At 38.6% G+C, this 20,498-nt stretch overlaps 1 protein-coding gene and 1 long non-coding RNA gene across 2 annotated transcripts in view; one reads left to right on the top strand and one right to left on the bottom strand.

Annotated features, from left to right (window-relative positions):
• Nucleotides 1–20,498, top strand: part of CD58 (CD58 molecule) — a 79,424-nt gene that overhangs the window by 10,482 nt on the left and 48,444 nt on the right. The gene's annotated exons all lie outside the window — the stretch shown is intronic.
• LOC141539846 (uncharacterized) lies at nucleotides 1,691–4,095 on the bottom strand. The gene is made up of 2 exons (XR_012481396.1): nucleotides 4,023–4,095; nucleotides 1,691–1,813 (listed from the first exon to the last, which is right to left on the bottom strand). It is a non-coding gene; the product is annotated as an uncharacterized LOC141539846 (long non-coding RNA).

Genomic DNA, 20,498 nt, shown 5'->3' with positions numbered 1-20,498 from the left:
CCCTATGTTGCCTGACACTGAATTTTTGGTTAAATAAAGCCTCCAACTGTTTTTGAGCTGGAGATCTTCTATTTAGAAATTTTTTTTCTTCTCTGTCTCTCTCTGTGTCTGTGCCTCTTGGTGTGTGGCTGTTCTGTGTCTCTGTTAGTTCTTGGAGTGTGACAAGTTCTCTTCTGACAATTAAATTGAACTCTACAAAAAATAAGTACTTGAAGGATGTGTTAAGAAGAGCTTCCTGCAAGCTGGATCACTGAGTCAAAATGTTGGTGGTAATAATGTGCATAAACCTTGAACAGATGCATGGGCATAATTTTTGCCACTTTCATGAAGTTCTTTGGGAAGGGGACCCCTATTTTGGATGAAAAAATGTCTCATTGTCCAACTGGTCCATCAGTAATCAATATATTTTGATGTAGAACACTTAACAGACTTCTTTTTTTAATATAAAATCCTTTATTTTGAACAGTAAAGTATATGCATATATAATGTAATTTCTAATTCAAATCAGTATTAAAAAAATAAAAGTCAGGACATACACCTATTCTTAAAAAGTACTCATAGAGTTTATACACATACACATCACATTTTACAAACCTCTTTGATTTAATTAACCTTCAGTCATAATAAACTATGCAAAGTAGTGTTGACCTACATTTATATTGGAATTACAACCTAACCTATACTTGTATGTCCATGAAAAAGAAATTGCGGTCCCTTTATTCAATCACACTCTTTTTTTTCTAGCTGGAAAATGGAGAGATTTTGGTTTTTATTTTAAATATAGTCATAAGCTTATTTATAAATGTTGAAGTGAAAAGAACATTAAATTTGTAGTCTGAAGACTGCATTCTCCCCCTTTCTTTTTTAAAAAATATTTTATTTTTCCAAATACATGTAAACATAATTTTCAACATTCATTTTTGTGAGACTTAATATTCTACATTTTTCTCCCTCCTACCCTTGTCTCTCTCCTCCCTGATACAGCAAGCAATCTGATATAGATTAAATATATTAAACATATTCTTAATAGGCTTCTTTATCTTTGATGTGGTGATGGGTTGCTAGTTTGGCAGAGAAACCCTGAGTACTGAGAAGATTACTCCCTGAGGCAAGCAGGGAAGGACACTGATGGGGATCCGCTCAACTTTACAGTTCCATCCCTTGTGGAGGTCTTGGGTAACCCCTCACTGTATTTAATCAGAAAGCCAAGTTATGTCAAACTTCTGAGGTTAAATTTTCCTAAAAATTTGCCCATGGCTCATGTCATTTTTGCTGAATTCTTTTGGGTTAGTACATCACAGTGTTCTCCCTTATGAGGTCTTTCTTCCCATCTCTTCCCCCATGCCTCATGGTGTTTTTCCTCCATATAGCTGACTAACTCTTTTAGGGTATTAAACTCCTCAATGGATTTAGCCTGCCAATCAATGGCAAATTCCCAACGCATAAAGTAATTTCTTTTTCTTGGTTAATTGCAAATTCTACTGGGGAAATAGTTGTCTTTTCCATTGTTAATTGGAATTATTATATATGATCTCCCAAATCTGTTCCATATTTATCATTTCTTGTGTCTATTATATCTCTTTGTTTTGTCCGTAACCTCTTCTCATAAATAATTGTCTCTTTTGTCAAAGAAAATGGCCATTGTGATTAGTCATTTGACCAAACCCCAACATTTATTGTCAAACTCCAACATTTAGTGCCAGTTGCTTTTCTCGATCTCATCATGCAGGTTCCATCTGCCCAATGATATTAATATTTTGGGCCAGCTGATGTCATGAGGCAGGTCTCCTTAGTACAGAAGTCCATGATGGTCCTATAAAGTATATTGATCTGTTTAAAGAAATCCACACTGTCTATAGTGACCCACCCACACTGGCGAGAACCTTCTGAAATGTTCTTCTTTGGCTTACAAGTTTTAGAGGAGCACTTCCATTCACAATTTTTGTGTTGCTATCATTTCATGCCTTGGAGGACAAGTAACAGCTTTTTCCTCTGAGAATCCAGCTCCTTCCTTTTTTCCCCCACCATAATCCATAACATTTCTTATTATATGTTATATTATTATATGTATATAATATATGATGTATATGTTAAACATAGAAGAAAATTAATAATTATAAAGACAAAGGAAACACCACCACCACCACCACCACCACCACCACCACTTATTAGCCTATAAACAACGAATTGAAAATAGAGCTAAGCTGGGAGGGGAAAAGTATATGTGTGTGTGGCATAAAATAAGGTTTAAGTCTAATGTATTATAAATGGTCTGCCCATTCACAAGCTTTCTTTGTTAATACTTTTACCATTGTTAACACCTTTCTTATTTTCCTTTCCTGAATCATCTCTCTTCAGATAAATACTGGATGAAGGAAGGTTAGGTATCACAGTTGTAAAAAGATGAAAGACTAAATAGCTAAGTAAACAAAGACTATTAAAGCCAAAACAATTAACTCTGATCATCCTGTGGTTTCTACCTATATAATCTTTTCTTGTTCATATAAAATTTAACCTTCCTTAGAGAGTCTGTGAACTTCACAGAAGTTCCATGTATAATATGCTCAAGAAAACCATGTACTCACAGTTACATTGTAATGTACTGAATGAAATAAAAATAGATTGACAACTTGACATATCTTAACAAAAACACGAATTGTTTCTCGAAGTGCCTCAATTGCCACATTGCTGACAAAATTAGAAAAAGCTTCAAAGGAGAACTTAAAGAGAAGTGATAACTCCTGTTTGCATGGAGGTTCATTTACAAAGAACTTTCTGAACTACAACCTTTTTCTTTCTTTCTTCTTCTTTTTTTTTTTTCATATATATATATATATATATATATATATATATATATATATATATATATATATATATATATATTGTAATTTTTCTTTAGTTTTTGGGAATTCCCCTTGGGGAAACTCCTTTACTCATGCAGATCAGCTACTGTTCTGCATGTGACAGTATAGATATCTACACACTTTGAGAGAGTAATTGTCACCCAGATCTGCTTCCAATCCATTTTGCATCTTGAACATAAATATCTCAAAAAACCTATTTGACTGTTGGGTGTGCTTTGGAAATCTGAAAAAAAGAAAAAATCCATTTATATTTCTGAATCTTTAACTCTTCCCCAGAAATAACATGTGTCCATTTTGGAAAGGAAGAAGAGCAGGTGAGGGTGCTAATCCTCCAACTTGGTTGGTTTGACTTCCTAAAAGGTACCGGCTATTTTAAGTTCTATTGGCAACTTTGTGTTTGTGTTTCAAATACCATAACTCACAAGCCCTCATCAGTGTGCTTCACATTAATGGTTAGCCACTAGTTAGCTCTGAATAAAAGCATTTTCTCAGATGGCATTCAAAATTTTCTCCCATAAACTTATGGTAGACTTTCCTGCAAATACAGTATTGGTTGGAAGAATAATAATATAAGAAATAAATATGGCAAAAACAATTCAAAAGTTTTAGTGCTGCAGAAGCTAGATTTCTTTTTTTATAGAGTTCTTCACAGCTGTAAATACCTCACACAGCTCTTTGGACACAGCGTCTCTGATAATCAGCCTTACAAAGTCTACTTCTCTCCTCCTCTTGACTTTTGGCCTTGCCTCCAATGACTATATATAGAATGTATAATTTCTGTTCTCTGCTAGATACAGTGTCTGCTAGTGGTCTTGATTCAGGGTTTCAAACTCTCACCTAGGAGGGACACACCCTGATGTCCATAAAGGAAACTCCCATGATAAATAATCTCATTCAATTTTGAACTGAATTGAATTGAAAAACCAGTCTTTCAGATTCATCCAGAGATTAGGCCCTGGTTCACCAGCCAAAGCAGCCCCAATATATTTAGGGCTTTATGCCCAGACATCTTTGCAGAAGTCCTAACAGGATGTTGTCCACTGTTGAAGATATTTTCTTCTCACTGTTATAGTCCTGACAGGACCTTGCCTACTAAAAAGTCTGTCTTCCTAGCAAGCTGGCTCCTTACTGCAAATAAACCCACTCTTTGCCACAAACCTTGTGCCTGTAGTCATTGCGGTTTGCAAATTCTTTTGCAAAGTCTGCCATCTGCCAAGGAGATCCCATTGCTATTAGGGATTTCATACCCTCCATTCTGGCACCTCATCAGTATTCAAAGCTACATTATAGGTAAGTGGCTCATTAAAGAGAAGTAGATAGAAGACTCATCTTCCTGAGTTCAAATCCAGCCTTAGATACTTATTAGTTGTGTGATTCTGGGGGAGCCATTTAACCTGTTTGCCTCGGTTTCCTCATCTGTAAAAATGGTAATAGTCATAGTGATGAGTATTAAATGATGAGTAGTAAATGATGGGTAAATTGTGGTCTAAACAGAGATGGGTCTGTTCCTTTTCTCTCTCTCCTTCCTTCCCCAAAGTAACCAATGGCGGTTCGGCAGCAAAGGAATTTGCTACTTAATGCTGTATGGAAACATAGTCTTTATTGATTAGAATGGGAACACCGGAGAGCCGGTGGGCAAAATGGCTGCATAGTACAAGGCCATTTGCCAAGAGAAGATTCCCGTTCTCTCTTTTATGCAGTGATGTAGGGAGGTTCCTGAGAGTGATGTAAATTAAGATAAGGACTCTCTTGTTATCTTTTGGGGACAGACAGAAGTCTCTTCCCAAAAGGAATTTCCTGATGCCATTTGGTCTATCTGAGCAGATTAGAATGGGGGCTGTAAAACCCTGGCCATCTCAGATAGCCCAAACTAGTTTGACCAGATCTTATATCAAAGATCCAAGTCCCAAAGGAAGTTGGAGATCAAACAAAGAATACCAAAGGGGCTACCACCCTCAACATAACCCCCCTCAAGCAATTAACTCTTAAATTCTTTTAAGAAAAAAATTTTGAGGCAGGGTCTCTTATTTGAGGAAGATTTTCTCCAAAGATCTTCAGAGTAGCGGGGTCCCCTCGTCTTGTTCCCCCCTCAAGCAGTCACCTCCACATGCATGTGGGAATAGGGGCGATGAACTCCTCTTTAACTACTTCGAGCTGACAAGGATCGTAGAGATTTGGGGTTCATGCCAGGAGGTGAGGTGTGAGGTGTGGGGATGGCAATAGGGCATCTAGAGGGTGTCCCAGTCAGTTGTCCCGTCAATTTTCCCCAGTCTGAAGTCCAGATGAGAATACAAAACTTGAAGCCTAGAAAAAACAGATCTCAGGAACAGATTAAAAGTGAGGTGTCATCCAGGGTAGAGATGGTGACACTGGAAATGGGGAAATATCTCAGATCCCTTCTGTGGGCTGTTGGTAAAATGCTAATGGCCCATCTATTAAAGAGAAGTAGGAGAAAATGCTGAGAAAGTCAAAGCTAATTTCCCATACTGTCTTAGAATAACAAGAGTTACACAGTTTTAACCACTCCCAACCCAAATTTTAACACAGTAATAAATAACCCAGACAAGGTTTAAAAGTCATTCATCAACCATTCCCAAAGTCCTCCACATCAGCCCAAAGTTCCCTAGAAGCAGGGTTTAGTCCATTGTCTCTTCTAAAACTGCTGCAGGCTGAGAAATGGTTGGAGGCTCTTGTTCCATGGGATGGGTTTGCTGTGTTGACAATCAAAGCTGATCTAGGTCCCAGAAGCAAGTCAATATCTGAAATTTGACCCAAGATCTAAAACAAAACATAAATCTAACAAATAAAGGTTAGAACAGTCTGTGATAGAAAGACTGGTCCATAGGACTGCTGCAAAAATGTGAAGAGGCCAAAATAGATTGGTCAGCAGCTTCCTATGTGAAAAAATGATTGAAAACTTTAAAACATTAGTGTTTTCTAACAGTAGCAGACAAATTACCAGACTAAATGCTTATTTGCCCAAGCATTCAGGATACAATGATTGCATATAATACAACTGAAAATAGCAAGGTATGACATAATTGCATCACCAATTCTATAGACCATTGCTTTTATCATAGAAATCAGTTACATGAGGAAAAAATGCAAAAACATAACTATAACATGAGCAGTTAAAACTCAACTTCCAATCAATTGTCCCATTAACTGCCAGAGGGTGAAGCTTTTAAAACTCCCAAAAAGCATTAACTAATTAACTTTAAGTTCAAGAAAATTTTCATTCCCTTCCCCAATAATAGATTCCATTGATCAGATTTCTGATAAATTCTAAACAAACATTTATCATAACCTTATATTGATAACAGTAAGGAATTTGTCTCAATAATTTCACAACTTAAACAATTGTCATATTCAAATAGATGTTTCATAAATGAGCACTTTGCTTTTTTGAAACTCAATACATAGTAAAATATCCCAAATTGCATATTGTCCTTAACAGAAACACTTTCAAAAAACCCCCAGAAAAAACCTTATTACTTTAGAGGCTCTTTTAAATAATCTTAGAATGACCCAATATAATCTTTAAACTTCTATGTTTTAAACTTATACAAAATGTCCAAATACCACATACAAGAATTCAAGAAGTTCTCAAAATAGCCATTAAACTTTCAGTATGGATCACATTTATGATTATATTTCACAAACATTAAACCCATTTTGTCTCAAGAAACAAATAATCAATTAACCTAAACTTGATCCAGTCTTTTTAAATCACTCTTTTGTTGCTACAGCAGCAACTAGATGAAAAAAAAAAAAAAAAAAAACAAAAAAAAACAAAAAAAAACGGCAGAAAACACGGGGGGGGGGGGGGGAGAGAGGGGAGGAAAGTATTCCTTGTGCTCACCCTTCCCCTATTCAAAAACCTTTTTTCCTTTCATCCTTCCATTAAAACTTTTCTTCTTGTAACATACCTTCTAATACCTTGCAAATCTTTAATTGCTTAATCTTTTTCCTTCAAAACCTGTAAAATTCACACTGTATAGCTTATAACCCGAATCAAACCCAACAATTTTTCCTTTCTGAGGATTTGCCTAACTGCAATTAGCAAATCTCTCTTTTAGCGGTAAATGCATCAATATTCAAACAGATTCCAAGATCTCATACTCAGAATAAACAATCTAATATGCAAAGACAATAGCCAAATTTTATTTCCCATAATCAAATGGTTTTTTTTCTGCTGCTAGAGTTTCTATCAGATAAGGGTTTATGGCCTTTACTCTAGCAGGCTCTAAAGACTGCTTCAAGGAAAAAAACTTTCCTGTCACTTTAAAATTGCCAAGTTCCACTTACTTACATTAGTACAACAGGTTAAAATTTAAAATCACAAATAACTAACCAATTTCTTAATCCTAGTTCTTAAAACTCCTATTTCCTCCCAGATTTCACAGAGAATGTGAGAGAGTTTGGTATTATTTGGAGATTTTAATTAGAGAGAACTGAGCTCCTAGTTTTCCTTTATCAAATTCCTAGAGGTTCCATAGCTAACATAGCAAAAGCAAGGGGATGGGGGTGGGGGGTAGAATCTTTGCCTTTGAAGATAAAGACAAATTCCTCCCTCCCCCACCTCTTCCTTCCCATCTATAGGCTAAGATAGGAAGGGATAGTTGGAAACATGAGGTCCTCAAGCTGACAAGGCAGGGCGGGGTTTCCAAACAATTTTTCCTTCAATTCCAGTACCTTGGGGGGGATGGGTGAGTAGGATCTGAATGGAGGAGTAGAACAACTGAGGCTTCTCGTATGAAAAAACGAGATTGGCGTACCTGCTGAGTCCAATGAGTCCAAATCTACCCCGGACAGCTTGGCTTTGCTGATAAGAAGAAGGTGGGCCTGGTCCAGGGGCACGCCACCTCAAGTCTGGAGAGGCCTGAGGGGCGAGGCTGGAGTCCATGGTCCTTTCCTTCTCTGGGCCGTCGCTCTTCCAGTGTCCTTCCGTTCGTACTCAGGGTAAGGGCTAGAGCCTGCGGGCAATTCCTCGCCCAGTGGCTGACGGAATCTGAAGCACAAACTTTGGGGCCCATGGAAAATAGCGGTAGCCAGAATCTGTGCCTGCTGTCTGCTCTTTACTCCGAGCCTTCCCGTCCTCCTCCCAATCCCTTTATACCCCAAAGGCAACTTCTGATAATTGAGTCCTGGAATTTTGGGATTCTAGAGCCAATTTCTACCAATTTAGTCTTATACCTGGAGAAGACCGATTAAAAAAATGCATGGAATGACAGCAATCCCCTCTAGAAAAGTGGGGTGCAGGTTAGTAAATTCTCTAATAGGATTCTTATCAGCTGCTTGCATAAGCTTCTCATAATCTACCTGCTTTGCATTCCCCTTTTCCATTCCTTCAATGGGATGGGTTAAAAGATGATCCTTCATCTCTGTATCACCACTTCCCCTCCTCTCTGTTCTCACTCCCCTCTTCTATGTCCCCACTCCCCTCTTCAGAGTTCCCCCCGGAGTCTGCGAAGGGAATAATAGCAAGGACCCCCATCTGGTACCTCCCAGTCCTGTTAACCACAAACCTTGGCTTTAGCTCCCAAATCATTCTTATCTCCTGTATTGTGGGATAAGAAGAGACAACATCTCCCCAGAACAGATGGCTCTGAAAAGGAACGGCTGTAAACCCCCCAACAAGTTCCATTATGTGGGAAAAATCCCAAGAAGGGAGGGACCTTTGCACTCTAAGCGTTTCCCCCAAAGAGCTGGCCATTTCTCTCGGAGGCAAGGCTTAGAGATAGCTAAATCAGAGTCCCGGGCCGCAGCTGTAGTAGAGTCTGGCTGCGTGGGAGGGGTAGGGGGCTCTGGGGCAGGGAAACCTGAGTAGGAGCCGGGAGGGAGCAGGATGAGGAGGAAAGGTCTCCGCTTCTCAGCCGAGAAGGGCAAAGCATCAGAGTATTCCCGGAGTCCAGCTCTGGGATTAAGTTCTGCTGGAGATCAGTGTCTCTCCCCAGTTCCACCTCAGTAAATTTAGGCAGAAACATCCTGCAAGTTAACCGCGATTTGGGATCCCTGTAGAGGGCCCAGAAAGCTTGCACGTATATAACTTCTGACCATTTACCGTGTCTTCTGCAATATAGATCTAATTCCCTAATAGTAGAGAAAATAATAGATCCGCTAACAAGCCAGGCCACATTGATAAAGTTGATCGAGGGGCCATACTTCATAGCAAAAGTGAATAAGACTTTTTAATTTGAAATCCTTGAGGCCTAATTTTTCCTGTTTCTCAAGAGATATCCCAGAGGTGAATCTTTAGGGATGGAAGAGAAGAGTTGAACCATTTTTACCACTACACAAGCCCGAAAATTTCCACTTTTATAGCGCAACCTGATCAGACGTCTCTGTCAGGTCCCACAAATATTTCCCTTTATAGAGGAAATATCTGTCCAAAAACAGAATCCATTTGCATCTAGCGTCCCAGATCAAATGATTCCCAGAGCTCTTTCAGCTCCCCGCAGATTAAAACCACTATCTTCCCAGGATTTTGGTTTTAATCTGCCCACGCTTATAAAAGGGAGAATTTCCAGCTTACCTCAGTAAAATTACCTCGAAAGATCGAGCCACTAAACGATGAGTATTAAATTGAGGAGTAAATGATGGGTAAATTGTGGTCTAAACAAAGATGGATCTGTTCCTTTTCTCTCTCTCCTTCCTTCCCCAAAGTAACCAATGGCGGGTTCAGCAGCAAAGGAATTTGCTACTTAATGCTGTGTGGAAACATAGTCTTTATTGATTAGAATGGAAACACCGGAGAGGCGGTGGGCAAAATGGCTGCATGGTACAAGGCCATTTGCAAAGAGAAGATTCCCGTTCTCTCTTTTATGCAGTGATGTAGGGAGGTTCCTGAGAGTGATGTAAATTAAGATAAGGACTCTCTTGTTATCTTTTGGGGACAGACAGAAATCTCTTCCCAAAAGGAATTTCCTGATGCCATTTGGTCTATCTGAGCAGATTAGAATGGGGGGCTGTAAAACCCTGGCCAGCTCAGATAGCCCAAACTAGTTTGACCAGATCTTATATCAAAGATCCAAGTCCCAAAGGAAGTTGGAGACCAAACAAAGAATACCAAAGGGGCTACCACCCTCAACAATAGCACCTTCCTTCTACATTTGTTGTGAGATTCAAATGTAATAACATTATAAAATGCTTTATAAATGACTCATTATAGTTACTATATTAATGTTAGCTAAAATGATGATGGTGGTGGCTGATGGAGGGACAAGGGGAAATCCCCCTCCCAAGGTCTTTACTATTGTCTCGTTCTACTTTCAAAGACTGCAACTCAACAAAGGAACTTTCCAAAGGTTTAGTGATGTAAAGCCCCCCCCCAAATTCCTTGCACATAATAGGCTTTTAATAAATGCTTGTTGGATTAAATTATATTGGATTGAACTTCTTACAAGAATTTTTTAAAAAGAAGAAAAAAAAATCTGTCTCCCTAGAATTTCCTGTGCCTATGTTCCTATGAGCCAGGAATAATTAAAATGTAAATGTGGATTTTGAGAGTGCTAATTGTTTTGCATTCTAAGTACCAAAAACTAGCTGCCAAAGAAAAAGCTCTGGGGCACTGATGAGGACTCCAAAGGGAGGTGTTTTGGGGGAAAAGATCAAAAAGATGTAAAGTCTAGGAAGTCACTGGTTTAGAGAATGAGAATTTAATTCTACGAGCGTTTATTGATCTCTGCTTTCTGCAAAGCACTGGGGATTCAAAATAAGAGTCCCAGAATTTTTGGAGTTTACTGAATGGCAGGTACACAGATAAGTATTTATAAGTAAGATATAAGTAAATGCAAAGTGGTTTCCTGGATAGGGTTGTTTATCATTAACAGCTAGGGATTTGAAGGAAGGCCTCCAGTAGGAAGTGGCAACTGTGCTGTGATTTGACAAAATCGAGGGATTCTGGGAAGCTGGTTTGGTTGGAACCTAGAGCAAATTGTTGTTGATATGACTGTGATGGTCCTTCCTTCCAAAGGCGTCAACAGAGTGATTTCTTGACTTGCAAATTAATTGATTTTAAGTGAAGCACACGTGTAAAGTTATCAGATTCTCTTTTCTCCAGAGTCATCTGAATCTAGTGGCAAGACAAAAGTTAAAATGACTGGGGATGACGCTGGATTCAGTGGGAGACCTTAGCCTTTTAAGGTCTTTTCTAGGTCTGTTTGTCTGGGGCAACACTCATTCAATAGTTAAAGGCTAGATACAGATTGAGACAAAACAAAAGAATCATTCCAGGAGGGAAAGATCCTCGGAGTTTCTCACTTAAAGTAAATGAAGGAGAGTAAAAAAGAAGAGGGGTTGGATATGGATTGTGAAGGACTTTATATGCCAAACAGAGGGGTTTATATTTTTTCTTAAAGGCAATAGAAAGCTACTGTTGTTCCTTGGGCACAGGAGTGGCCTATAACATTTGGTTTAGATAGGCTGTGATTGAAACCAGCTCAAACTGGTTGGAGAGTTATTTAAGTGTGGAATTTTCAGCCTGACCATTTACACTTCAGCAAAGGCTAAAAATCAGGCCTTAATTTGTTGTTTTGTTCATTGTTTAGACTTTTAAAAGTGTTATAGTAATGGAAGTGAAACTTAAAAGCGTGTCCTGGTGTGTGTGTGTATGTGTGTGTGTGTGTGTGTGTGTGTGTGTGTGTGTGTGTGTGTGTGTGTGTGTGTATGTGTGTGTTGATAAGGTCAGGGCACCAATTCCTAGTTTGAAATAAACACATGACAAATTCACAATGGCTATTGGCTTTGCCAAAAGATAGGTTTATTCAGCAGAAAAGGTTACAGATGAAATAAACAGTAAAAGTCATCAGAAGTGGCAAATATGAAATGGAGTTAGGAAATCAATAAGGTTATCAAGGAAAAAAATTTGGAATAATCCATTAGAGGGCTACACCATAAGGCCTGGGTATACCATTGACTGACAGGTTAAATGCACAGAGGAATTTAGCAGACTAACTAGCCTGAGGTCAAGTGAGGGGAAAGTCATCATTAGAGGGAAGACACTGTGAGGAGGGAGGTACACAGAGAGAAAGAGTGATAGACAGAGAGAGAGAGAGAAAAACACACACATATACACAGAAAAAGAGAGAGATAGAGAGAGAGAGAGACAAAGAGAGAGAGACAGACAGACAGACAGACAGACAGACAGAGAGACAGACAGACAGACAGAGAGAAACACACACACAGACAGAGACAGACAGAGACAGAGAGATAGAGAGTGATAGACAGAGAGAAACACACACACACACAGAGATAGAGACAGAGAAACAGAGAGAGAGAGTGATAGAGAAAAACACACACACAGATAGAGAGAAATAGAGACAGAAACGGAGAGAGTGATAGACACAGATAGAGAAACACACACACAGACAGAGAGATAGTCAGAGAGAGAGAGTGATAGAGAGAAACACACACACACACACACACACACAGAGAGAGAGAGAGAGAGAAACACACACAGAGACAGAGAGAGAGACAGAAAGACAGAGAAAGAAAGAGAGAGAGAAATAGAAACACCTTATAGTGGGTATACTCCTGGAAAAAACTTAGCAAAGATCTTCAAATAAGCAGATTTTTTATAGGGAACATATAGCATTGGGGGTTTCTCAGAGAAACAAGAAAAAGTAAAGATGGGAACTCAGAGAGAGGGATCAAGAAACCAGATGGAGCGCACTTGGCAGACCAGGTTCCAGATTGTCTAAAGATACGCTAATCAATATCTCATAGGTTGTTTAAAGACACACGGGTGTTGTAGATGAATGTTGATAGAGTTCCTTTCTCTCAATAACTTTATATAAACAGGATAGTCTGGAAATTGGTTATGCCTGATAATAGCTAGTTCTTGACAAGGGAAGAGAGTCAGTCCATGTCATGTGAAAGAGAGACAGAAACAGATATACACAAAGAAACAAAGACAGACACAGAGGGGAAAAAAAAGCAAGAAAGCTAGTGGTGATTGTTAAACTTTTACCAGCCCTAAGCATAGGAGCAAGTTGTATAGAGGATAGATGAGAGAGAAAAGAGACTGGAAAAAGAGAGAAATATTAGGGGCTGTTATAGTAGTCCAAGTGAAAGGTGATAAGGGCCTGAGTTAAAGTAATAATGGTATAAGGGGAGTAAAGGAGACTATTAGGTGTATGATATGGAGATAGAGTAAATAGGAATTAGTAACTGTGGATATATGGAGAGTGGGGAGGAAAGAAGTCACACAGCTAGTTAGTATCTGAGATTGTTTGAACTTGAAGTATTCTTAACTCCAGATCAAGTTCTCTGTCTATTTTACCACCAGATACCTCAAGACTGATAAGATCTAAGAAGAGGTCACTGAATTTAGAATTTTAAAATTAGATAACTTTGTAAAGCACTTTTATTTGAGGAAGTGGAGGCAGTGAAGTCTAGGAGTTGGGCAGCGAAAGGGAGGACAGACTTAGGACTAATAGCTTGGAGAAGTGATAGAGTCAAGTGAAAGGCTTTAAAAATTAAGGACATGGGGAGGATTCTGGGAAGATAGCAGAGTAGTTTGGCAAATTTCAAGCTCTCCTGATTTCCTCTATAAATAGAATAAATTTGTGCCAGGGTTAACAGAGTGAAAAATCAAGAAGACTTGGAGCCAAATAGGGTCCTCCTGATACAACCCTAGAAGATCTGAAAGAAAGATCCAAGACTGGGATTAACCCCTGTGAAATGAAAAAACCTTCAGGCTAGCTCTACAGAAACACCAAGTGGGGACCCCTGAGGCTGGCTGGGTATGGCTGGAGAAGTCTGGGTCTGAGTCTGGGAAGCCTGAGTGAACCTTGGTTGATTGGGAATGCCAGGCCCAGCAGAACTGCTGAGATATATCCCTGAGTGAGAGGGAACCAGCACATCCATGAGTGCAGAGACAGTGGGGCAGGAAGGCTGCTGGCTGTGGGCACTTGCTGGAGGGTGGAGCTTTTGGTCAGGACTTCCTGGTGAGAGGAGAGAGCTGAAGTGAAGTCCGAAACATCATCCTCCCTCACCTCAGGATTAGAGGTGTTTACACTAATACCTCTTATTAAAAAATGAGCTGGCAAAAAAGAAGTCACCCCACCATAGAAACATGCTACGGGAACAGGGAAGACCAGGGTTCATCTTCAGAGGAGGACAGTGAAATAAAAACAAGCTTCTACCCCAAAAAGGAATGGGAAATGGCTCCCAGCCCAGAGAGAATTTATAGAAAATTGAATTTAGAAATCAAATGAGAGATATTGAAGAAAAACTAAAAATAAAAACCATCCAAGAAAAACAAGATTATGAAAAAAAAAAGTTAACCAACTAGAAAAGGAGATACAGAGTGTCAGATGAAAATAACTCTTTGAAAATTAAAATTGGGCAAGAGAAAGCCAGTGAAGCTGTGAGAGACCAAGAAATAACAAAATAGATTTTAAAGAATGAAATGATAGAACAGAATATGAAACATCTAATTGAAAGGTCAGTACTTCTGGAGAAGGAGGAAATGGGAGGGTGCAGGATCCAGGGCAAAGGCCTTGGCCAGGCCAAAATTGGAGCAAAGCTAAAAAAAAGTAGAGGAAAGACTGCAGGGATTTGAGTTGTAGAATTGGAGGAAGGAGAGAGAGAGACATCCCAATTGCCTCAATCTTCTCAGTAAAGTATTGTGATGAATTAAAAGTTTGAGAGAAATTTCTTGGTAATTAATAATTTTCTTAATTCTGTCACTGGATACTTAATAAAAGAATAATCATTTGGTGAAACATGACAGACCTTTCCAGTTTATGTGCCCTTAAAAACATGGGTGTTCCTCATAGCCAGTAATCAATTCTGATTTAGAGAATGAATATTATGAGAGGTGGCTTTATTGTAATGAAAATTAGAATATGGAAAGGGGGAAAATCTTAGTTCTAATTCAATACTGGGTTATTAATATGAGAGAAATAATCATTTTTCTCATGAACTGATTGAGATTTCAAGCAGGGATCAGCTATTTGAGGAGACTAAAGAGGCTGGAAGGAGAAAGCCCAACCAAGGGAAATGTTTGTGATCAAAGAGCCTATATTTATTAGCTGGGTTTCATAGAGGAATTCAAACTGAAATCTGGAGGTGGGACATGTGTCTAGAGGGACTTCACTTTCTCTTCTCTCTGACCCAAGGGACAAGGGGGGAACTACGGCTTAGACCAAGGGTAGTAATAAGGAACCAAGGAAGAAAAGGGACAATGCGGTATTGTGGAGAACACACTAGACTAGGAATTAGGATCCTGGATTCTAGTCCTTGTTTTGACATTAATTAATTCTGTAATTTGTGGCAAATCCCTTCTTATGTCTGGACTTCTGTTTCTTTTGACCATTTGTAGTCCTCAATGTGCAAATCTGTTATATGACAGGATCAAACTAGATGAGCTCAAAGGCTCCTTCTGGCTCAAGTGTTTAATCTTAAAATGAAATTCTTGGACTAAATGGCTTCATGGGCTCCTCACAGCTACCATTTAGAGGCAGTGTGGTATGGTAGATGGAGCACTGAAATTTGAACTTGGAGAAAGAACCTTGGTTCCAGTCCCATCTCTGCCCCTTATTACCCAAATGACTTTGAGTAAGTCACTTAACCTCAGTTTCCTCAGCTGTAAAATAGGGAAAATAACAGCACCTATTTCCCAACGATGTGTTCAGGATATTAATTCCTAGTTTCAATGATGTGTTTGGGGTTTAGCACTAAATACCGAAATTGATGTAGGCACCAAATATTAGGAGTTGGTCATGTGAAGAATTCACAATAACCATTCTCTTTGACAAAAGCTGGATTTTTTTAGGAGAGGAGGTTAAAGACAAAATGAAGAAATATAATAAACACCAGAAATGAGTTTGGAGACCATATAGTTAGAGGAAAGTGGTTTTTAACAATGAACAAAGGAAAAGATAAGTTCTTTAGTAGAACTCACAACAAACCAGGAAAAAGGGTAAACTCCATGAGGCAGGAGTATGGCCTTAACTGTCAGGCTAAATCCATAGAGGAATTTAGGACCTTAAAAGAGTTAATTAACTATATAAAAAAGAAAAACTAATGCCTCAGTTTCCCTAAATTCTAATTAAATGTTTCAGACAAACTGAATTACCATTTGGTTTTATATATATACACATACACATATTTTTAACATACATAAATTTTTAAATTGGCTTCCAGAAGTGTGACTAGATAAGGAAGCTATTCCTTTGCCAGTTTTTTTTTCCTTCAAAGCAATTGACATCAGCTTCTTTTGTTCTCTCTTACCTCCCCCCATAGAGAGCTGCAACTTGATTCAGTTATGGTTTTGTTGCCCTTTTTTCTTAACAGGCTTTAGAAAAGACTGCTTTTCTGCCAGATTTTAAAAGCAGCCAAGCTTTTTCTGTTTTTTTTTTTTTTTTTTTTTTTCAAATTAGTGCAAACAGGCTACAATAAGAAGTTAAAAAAAAAAATTCTTATAAAGCATTTTTTTTATGCTAAGCATCTTTGCAATATTGCAATGACCAATTGCCAGATTTCTCAATCATTGTTCTTAAAACTTAACAGAACTCTTTAAATCAATACAACAGACAGAGAGGTCACAAAACACAGACCACACCGACACAACATTTAACAAAAACAAACTTGGGCAAACTCTTGATATCTCAGGAGTACCGGGAGGGGAGTTTTCAGATGGACAATCTCTCCTTCACAGAAACCCAAATTAAGCCCCTTAAATAGGTTTCCAAACTCCAGTCTGGTGTATTCTCTGCCTTCACAGTAAGTGCCCAAATATTTAAAAAAAAAAAAAAAAAAATACCCAGAACCAAATTGTGCCATGACGCTCAGATTTGTGACCAAAGACACCCAGACCAAGGTGTGCTTAAAAAAAAAGCACCCAGATTTGTGCCCAAAGGTACCCAGACCAGATAGTGCCACATGGCCCTGCCCAGAGTTGTATGGCTCTTCAGCCCAATTATATCTGGGGACCCAAAGTGCTAGTAGCCAAACAGCAGAAAACTCATCTCCAGAGGATTTTAAACCAGGTTCTCCACTGTAGCCGAAAAAATGTGTCAGTGGTGAGTTCTTGCTGTGGTTGGAACTGGTCTCTCCATGGATTCTGGAAGAAACCAGGTGCCAGCTTCCCTAAAAGAGTACAGGACCAGCCAGCTCAAGGGTACCCCCCCAAACCTGCTGTTCTCTAATATCTAATCTTGCTCTCAGATCTCATCTAGCAGGGACCTCCAAAAATGTAGCACTGGAGAAACTGAGGCATTACAAGACACCATGAGGTATGGCGGGGAGGGAAGGGGAATGATAGGAAAGTACTCTGTGACATGGGTAAGACAGAACGCTATGGCAGACTGCCCGAAAAAGGGTTCAAAAAAAGATGGTGTGAGCCATGGACGGATTTATAGGGGACCTCAGAAGTTTGGCATAATTTGGATTTATGACTGGACCCAGCAAGGTGGGGCTACCTAAAACTTCCCCAGAGGGTGGGACTATAAGATTAAACAGATCCCCATTAGTGCCCTTCCCTGCTTACCTCAGGGAGTAATTTTATCAGTACTTCAGGTTCTCTCTGCCAGCCCCACCTAGTAACCCAGGACCTCTGCAGCAGGATCCTACAAGATAATAATTTAAAAGATAGCATAGAGTCTGACACATTGTAAGCAATGTATATATAATGTATAATATATTTATATATAGTGTAAGCAATGTATAAATGTTAGCTGTAACAATAATCATTATTATTAGTGGTCCCTAAGGTACCCTCCTACAATTCTATTACTTTTAACATTGATCTAAAGGACTCAGGGATCTGGCTTAGGACAGATTAAAATAAGAACTGAGGCCATGCCCAGGATGGCACCTTCCCTGGCAGACATCTTGCATTGGGCATAGAGTTTGGCCAAAGGAGTTGTCATGGATCAATAAAGCAGTTTTGCATCTGACTTGCTGAATGTGAGTGAGATGTTAGGGATGAGACATGGCAGCCCAGAAGGAGAAGGTTGGGGCATAGAAGTCCCCATAGCCCACAGAAGGTTTGGCTTCTGATAAAAGTCCAGGCAGTAGCCCAGGGAAACTGCTGAATCACAAGGGGAAAATCACCTCTCAATTTTTATTTAACCACAACACAGAGGGGATTTTTCTAAAGAGACAAAGTAGTACCTTCACTTCAGCTGTTAAAATCTGTAGAACAATGTTGAGGAGGTTGACAGTCTTAAAAATGTGCTGTCCATCTCTAAAAGTAAAGTAGCCCAAAACCAGCAACACTCAGTCAAGGAAATACCTGCACTCTAAACCTCCAAAGGTATTTGACACAGAGTTTAGCACTGAGTACTTTTTTCCTGACTGTGACTATCCCTTTTATGAAATTTTAATATAGGGTCTATTTTTTCCCCTTGATTATCCCTAGTTTTTAGCTCTTTACACATAATACTAGCTTAACAGATGCTCATTGACCAACTGACTGGGACACCCTTCCCACTGGGTGCATATTACACTGAATTTTTTCCTCTCCTTCTCTCCCATCAGACCAGCCTCTCACAATTTGTCTAAGAAAATTGCCTCAAGTGAACTTTAGGGCTAGAGAGAAGTTGAAGATGGGGCTCTGTGTAGAGAAGGAAAAGGGGATGGCCAAGCTCTTCAGTCAGCCCCAGGTCTCTCTTTGGTGAGGGATGGAGGTTTATATTCTGCTTTTATAACCTTGCCTCAGGCCACTAATGCTGTCTCCTGCCTCCTGCTCCATCCCACAGTCACCTGCTGCAATTTTAAGCCTCCCAAAATTTGAGGCCTGGGGCAATTGCCCTAATTTGTCATAGGCTGGAGAGAGGCCTACCTAAAATTTCCCTTTAAGTTGACTTTGAACTAAGTTAGTTCTAAATTTATGTTGGACTAATTTTCCTCACCTGGGAAAAAGGGTCTAATATTTTCTGGGAATTTGTTTTTTTTTATCATATTCACAGAATTCTTAAAATGTTTTAAAAATCCATTTCCGTATACAGAGTAAAACAGAAAATGGATTAGAAAAGAAAAGGTGACTGATTCATAAAGTCACTTTTTTAAAAAAGCATATACATTCAACACATTACTGCACAGGTGTCTAGTTTCTCTGTGATCCTATCAATGAACCCACATCTTTTTTTTTTTTTTTTTTCTGTTATGGTACTGGTTCCCCCACCAAATCCCTCCTCCTCCACTCAGGGAAGAAAAACAAAGCCCTTATAACAAATTAGCCAAATCAAGCTAAATATTTGCTATTTTATTTTGCATTTCTTCTTATCCCTACCACTTAGCACAGCATCAAACTTATAATTGATGCTTGAAAAATCCTTATTTACCACTGCCTGGTCTAGCTGTGGAGCCTGGTCCATCATGGTCTTTTGATGTCATAGTGGAACACTCAATTGATCAGTGTTCTGAAATCTTTCAGAGTTTTATTTTCTTTATAATGTTGTTACTGTCTATATAAATTACTTTTTTGGTTTTTCTGGGTTCAGATAAATCTTCCCAAATTTCTCTGAAATAGAACCTTTTATTCTTTTCTGTAATTTCTTATAGTACAATAATATTTTGTTATACTTACATAGCACACTTTATTCAACTATCTCTTTTGTCGTTTGTTTTTTGTAAGGCAATGGGAGTAAGTGACTTGACCAGGATCACATAGGTAATAAGTGTAAAGTGTCTGAGGTTGGATCTTCCTGACACCAGGGCCAGGGCACTAGCCACTGCAGCACTCAGCTGCCCTCCTCAGCCATCTCTTCAAATCTCTTTTCCTGTATCTCATCGCTTCAGCAAAAATTTCCACTAAGAATATTCAAATCATTTTTGGACATGTTTTGCAATATGTAGTAATAGAGACAAAATACTATTTGTAAAGTAAAACCAAACATTAGATGTAGTTAATGAAAGTTAAAATACTGAAGACAGTGTAATTGTGATTAATATAAAAATCTCTGGCACCAGTTGAGAACAGGAAGCTAAGTGGTGCAGTGGATAGAGCACTGGAGTCATGCAGACCTGAGTTCAAATCTAATGTTAGATATTTCCTAGCTGTGATTTCCTGGGCAAATCACTTCATCCTGTTTGCCTCAAGATCCCCATGTGGAAAATGAGCTGGAGAAGGAAATGACAAACTAGTATCTTTGCCAAAAATCCCCCTTTGGGATCTTGAAAAGTTAGACATGACTGAAAAAACAAAATTGAAAACATGTTTCTTATTTCAATTTAATATATATTATGCATAATTATATCATTATACATTTACATATACATATATGATACTGTCATATATTCAATAACATGTGTGTATATATATATATGCCAAATAGTATTTCACAAGATCCTGTTTTTTCTTTTAAACTTCATTATATTTTTCCAAATATCTCTACCCTTCTCCCTCCAGATTGCTATTCCTCTTTGGGGATGACTATTAAGTTATTATGAACATGTGAGCTCCTTAAGAACAGAGGCTATATTTTACCTTTTTTTTTTTTTTTCCTTAGCATAGTGCCTGATACATAATAGGCAATTAATGATTTTTTTTTATTTATTTATTGATTGGATAAACAGATTGTGCTATACAAATGTAATTGAGTATTTTTGTGGCATAAGAAATAATATATTGGTGGAATTTCAGAAGAAACTAGGGAGACCTTTATGAACTGATGTAAAGTG

The sequence above is a fragment of the Sminthopsis crassicaudata genome, chromosome 4 (assembly GCF_048593235.1).
Source record: "Sminthopsis crassicaudata isolate SCR6 chromosome 4, ASM4859323v1, whole genome shotgun sequence".
Lineage (NCBI taxonomy): Eukaryota > Metazoa > Chordata > Mammalia > Dasyuromorphia > Dasyuridae > Sminthopsis > Sminthopsis crassicaudata.
Note: the sequence above shows the minus strand (reverse complement) of the source record. Positions and strands in the feature narration are given on the sequence as shown.